Source organism: Anabrus simplex, chromosome 3 (assembly GCF_040414725.1).
Source record: "Anabrus simplex isolate iqAnaSimp1 chromosome 3, ASM4041472v1, whole genome shotgun sequence".
NCBI lineage: Eukaryota > Metazoa > Arthropoda > Insecta > Orthoptera > Tettigoniidae > Anabrus > Anabrus simplex.
This window is the reverse complement of record NC_090267.1, coordinates 46720139-46726298: the sequence shown is the minus strand read 5'-3', so window position 1 is coordinate 46726298 and position 6160 is coordinate 46720139.

Sequence of the window (6160 nt, the reverse complement as noted above, 5' to 3'; positions counted from 1 at the left end):
TGGCCGATCGTTTTAAACCTTTTAATTTTACATTAAGGCCATTTAGTATGGGCACTCATTGCCCCGTTAAAAGTGTAATTATTGATAAACGAGTGTGTAACACACTGTTGAGGAGAAGTGACTGCAAACACAGTTTTTGAAAGTTGCTAGGCATAATTTTGTAAAAAGCTTGTGCTTCTTAGAGGCTTGACTACAGTAATCTCTCGGAGCTAAGTCTCCTAGAATGTAAGTGAGTGGAGCAAATATGCTCGTGTAAAATAGCGTATCTTCAGAGCTACAATGCTCATCCCTTATATGTTACCTTGTTGATAATTCTATCCTGTTCTTGTACCTGATTTTCGACTTTAAGCCATTATTGTTGTGGGAGCTGACGAGCTCATCATTCTATTGTTGTTCATTCAGTTTATCTATCAAATTTTAAAATTAAATAAAATAAGGAAAGATATAACATTTTAAAATTTAGTACTTTAACTTATGCTCTGGTCATTTCCATGTCAACCCATTCACCCCAGCACCTTATTACACCTCTGCGTTCCACGAAATCCCTGGAATAATAATAATAATAATAATAATAATAATAATAATAATAATAATAATAATAATAATAATAATAATAATAATAATAATAACTGCAGATACCGGAAAAGAAGAACGTAAAATTCTTAGAAAATGTTTCGGCCCCATACAAGAAAATGGAATCTGGATCAAAAGGCGAACTGCAGACCTTTATAGTTACACAGATAGTTTCAAGGATACTGTACGGAGGAGACGTTTGATATGTTTTGGACACATTTTTAGGATGGACAATAATAGACTCATGAAAAGATTATTCATTTTAATAAAATACCAAAATATGAGAATAAACTGGCTGGGGGAAACAAGAGGATACCTGAATGAATTGAACATCGGGGAAGACGTAATGAAAAATCGCTAAGTCTTTAGGACCTCAGTAAATAAACACACATTTGTGGTGAAAACTAGCAGGAGGACTGGTACAAAGTGGTCAGGATAACGGAAGAGGCAACACAGTGAGTTCAAGAAGAGATTCTGGAAGAATGGGAAGGCGAAAGTCATCAAGCCAATCAACAAGTTCCAACGCATGGGCATAACGAAATAATAATAATAATAATAATAATAATAATAATAATAATAATAATAATGATAATAATACATGAGTGGAGAACATCTTAAGTCATCGCTGAGATTAGCATTCATAACACTGCCTAAAAACAGCAAATATGTTGGAGGATGGTCCGCCTAGTCAATACTATTTATTATTTACCTTTCACCTTAACATCTAGTGCATGTTTCGAGAATATTTATGCATTCTCTTCCTCAGCTAGTGGATTAAAATTCAGTATACAATAAGACCTGATAAAATAGGGGGCCCCCCATTAAAAATTCAAAACTATGATCATTATAATGTAACATTTAAATTTTTTTAAAATAAAAATTTGGATGGTAAAAATCATGGAACTAAAATCCCATCTTGTCATGTACAAATAAAAACATAATATGGTAATGTCTGATTAAATATTGAGTACAGCGTCTTGTGGTGATATAAGCGCACAGTATCCTCAATCTTGCGATGCTATCTTGCAAAGTTCAAATAAAGTTGAGTTGAGAATGAAATGTCATTAAAACTTGAAGTCTTGCCGATATCCGCCGTTAATAGGTGTTAAAATAATGTCTATATGAATTAAAATATTGGACACGGCGGCGTACATTGATGTGAGTTTACAGTGTCCTTGGAGTTGTAATACTATCTTGCGAAGTTCAATTGGTTTTGTATAAGAATAAATGAAGTTACATTAAAACTAGAAGTCCTGCCGTTATCTTCGGTTAATGGGTGTATTATGCAGCCAGGTTGAAATAAAGTTAAAATGGTCTGTAAAAAGGAAAGGAAATAGAAATTAACAAAAGGCTCCGACATGAACAAAATGAGAATACACCGGGTCAAAAATATTAAACCTTACCAGAGTGTTGATGTAAATATTACGCGTGGCGTGCATATGTTGAAGAGATGTGAAGCCAACTGGTGTTGTACGGCAACTGGTTGCGGAAATACATTGGGATGCGCGGTGGATGGAAAGAGGGGTGGAAGGTACCGCCCCTGATACTATAGTCATACTTCCTCCCTTACGCGCATGATCTCATTCTCTTTTACCCTCTTACTAGGGTATTGGGTCACCAATTTAAACAACTGATTTCTTCTGCCATGTATTCGTTTAGGCTGTTTTCACTATCAAATTTTTGCAATTTGTATATTTCTAATTTCTCGAGGGCATTCATTTGCTTACCTTTGTTTAATGAATGTAATAAAGCCATGTCACGTTCAATATTGGTGAAATGATGGTTGCTTTCGTGCATGTGTTCACACATTGCAGAGTATCTAGAATGTCTTCGTGCATTGACATGCTCTTTATACCGTACCAACACACTTCTACTCGACTGTCCGACATATTTTTTTCCGCAATCTTGGCAAGACAGTTTGTATACTCCTGACTTACTGAACCTACTGTTGGTGTTAACGCTATTCGAATTGAACAATAAATTATTATTATTATTATCTGTCCTAAAGGATACATGGATATTGTGTTTCCTGAAGAGTTTAGCCAAACCGTATGATTGTTTATTAATATAAGTGAATGTAGCGAATTTCTTTTCTTCTTTCTTATTTACAAGGAGAGTGTTAGGTCTATTCATGATCTTACTCTTTATCTTATTGACATAGCTCTTGGGCTAACCGTTTCTTCTGGCGATATCTTGGATAATGTTTATCTCTTTATTATTATCCTTTCTATTCAATGGTATTCTTACTGCTCTATTGATGAAGCTGTAAAACGCCGCTCTCTTGTGTCCTCCTGGGTGGTTCGAGTCTTTCCTGATAACAACATCTGTGTGTGTAGGTTTTCTAAATACTTGGTAAATCAGGTTTTTATTGTCTCTAGTTACTGTTACGTCTAGATAGTTTAAACTTTTATTATCTTCCGACTCGACTGTAAACGTTATGTGTTTATCTAGGTTGTTTAATTGGTCTAACAGCTCGTTTGGCTTGAGTTCTTGTTCGTTAATGATAGCGAACGCGTCATCAACAAACCTTAACCATAAGTCTAATCCTCTTATTTTACCGACTATTTTATTAGATTTCATATGGTCCATAAATATATCCGCAAGGATACCAGACGCTGGTGACCCCATGGCCAGCCCTTTAACTTGTTTATACACGTTGTTGTTGAAAGTAAAAAAGTTGTTTTCTAATGTGAACTTTAACAAGTTGATGAATTCATCAATTTCTACTTTACTCAATGGACTATGTGTATTTAAGTTGTCCTTGACAATGTTGATAGTCTCTGTGATCGGAATACTGTGCACTTATATCACCACAAGACGCTGTACTCAATATTTAATCAGACATTACCATATTATGTTTTTATTTGTACATGACAAGATGGGATTTTAATTCCATGATTTTTACCATCCAAATTTTTATAAAAAATTTAAATGTTACATTATAATGATCATAGTTTTGAATTTTTAATGGGGGCCTCCCTATTTTATCAGGTCTTATTGTATACTGAATCTTAATCCACTAGCTGAGGAAGAGAATGCATAAATATTCTCGAAACATGCACTAGATGTTAAGGTGAAAGGTAAATAATAAATAGTATTGACTAGGTGGACCATCCTCCAACATATTTGCTGTTATTAAGTCAATACGGATCTAAATACCGGCCACTATGGTCAAGATTATTAACATTGCCTAAAAATCCAGTGCTAAATATTGTAGTGTTCGTGGAGTACACAGCTCGGCTTTCGTAATGCGTTAGGTACAAGAGAACCCTTGTTTAGTGTTAAGATTTTACATGAAAGATACCGGGATGTTAACAGCGATGTCTGTATCTGCTTCATTGACTAGGCCTACATGAAGGCATTTAAGATACGTCAGCAACTTGAATGGGTTCCGAGCTGTTTCTATGCGCATCCAAGGAGAAGAGACAGAGGAGATCACAGCACGAGGAGACCGGCAGCATAGTACTGTTCGTTAAAAGTGAGAAAATGTGTGGTTTTTCATTTGATCGAGTATTTCATATGAAGGCATTGCTTTTAATCGCGCCATTCCTACCGACGTCATTGTAATGACCCATGTTCATTTCAGTTGGGAAAACCACTAAGAGAGTCTTTCTGAGAATCTATAAAGGCAGGCGGAGAGTGAGTGTCTGCCAGTATAATGAAAACTCCCCAACCTGATTGTGACTGACGGTAGGCAAGGTGGCCTACCATTACAATGAAAATTCCCTAACCCAGTCTTGATATGAGAAAAGACGTTGGTAACTTGCCCGTCGTGCTTCTAGGGCAATAATTTATAGCCTAGAATGTAGCGGCTCACCCCCTGACTCTACATACCGATTTTATTAAATTCTCTTCAGCCGTTTTCTCGTGATGCGTGTACAGGCAGACAGACAGACAGACAGACAGACAGACAGACAGACAGACAGACAGACAGACAGACAGACAGACAGACAGACAGACAGACAGACAGACAGACAGACAGACAGACAGACAGACAGACAGACAGACAGACAGACAGAAATTACGGAAAAGTAAAAACTGCATTTTCTTGTTACTGTGGACATGATCGATACAGAAATACCATTCTTTTCAAATTCTGAGCAATATACAGACAAAACTCTTATTTTTTATATATAGATTGTGAACTTTTCTACTTTTAAAGCCACCACTCAAACTTATTCGTCTACTGATGTCATTCCACGCCATCTCTCCACTGACAGCTCGGAATATACCACTTAGTCGAACAGCTCATCTCCTTTCTTCCAAGTGTTCCCAGCCCAAGCTTTGCAACAGTTTTGTAACGCTACTCTTTTGTCGGAAATCACCCAGAACAAATCGAACTGCTTTTCTTTGGATTTTTACCAGTTCATGAATCAAGTAATCCTGGTGAGGGTCCCATGCACTGGAACCATACTCTAGTTGGGGTCTTACCAGAAACTTATATGCCCTCTCCTTTTCATCCCTACTACAACCCCGAAATACCCTCAAAACCATGTGCAGAGATGTGTACCCTATATTTACAATCATAATTATGTGATTACCCCAATGAAGATCTTTCCTTATATTAACACCTAGATGCTTATAATGATCTCCAAAAGGAACTTCCACACCATTAACGTTGTAATTAAAACTGAGAGGACGTTTCCTGCTTGTGAAACTCATAACCTGATTTTTAACCCCGTTTATCATGATACCATTGCCTACTGTCCATCTCACGACATTATCGATGTCATTTTTCAGTTGCTCACAATCTTGTAACTTATTTATTACTCGGTACAGAATAACATCATCTGCAAAAAGCCTTATCTTTGATTCAACGTCTTTACACATATCATCTATATATATAAAATAAGAGTTTTGTCTGTACATTGCTCAGAATTTGAAAAGAATGGTATTTCTGTATCGATCATGTCCACAGTAACAAGAAAATGCAGTTTTTACTTTTCCGTAATTTCTGTCTGTCTGTCTGTCTGTCTGTCTGTCTGTCTGTATGTCTGTCTGTCTGTCTGTCTAGGCTATGCAACTTAATACAATCTTGCTCACAACGTTTACACTACCTAACCTAGAATTCTATATAAAATTTTGAATTCCGTAGCGAAGCACGGGTACATCAGCTAGTCTATATATATAAAATAAGAGTTTTGTCTGTACATTGCTCAGAATTTGAAAAGAATGGTATTTATGTATCGATCATGTCCACAGTAACAAGGAAATGCATTTTTTACTTTTCCGTAATTTCTGTCTGTCTGTCTGTCTGTCTGTCTGTCTGTATGTATGTACACGCATAACGAGAAAACGGCTGAAGAAAATTTAATGAAAATCGGAATGTAAATTCGGGTGATCAACCACTACAATCTGGGCTATAAATTATTTTATTCACGCTGAGTGAAATGGTAGTTTAGGGGAAGGCCTGAAATGTAATTCTCAAATAAGTTATTTATGTTATTAGTGGTCGTATCGATAAATACTACATAAATAACATAACTTTAATTATGTCGTAAGTTAGTAGTAGTTATGTAAGAAATTATTAAATTTCCGATCACTTGCGTCTTATACATTGTTACCGTACCGCATATTATTACAGAGA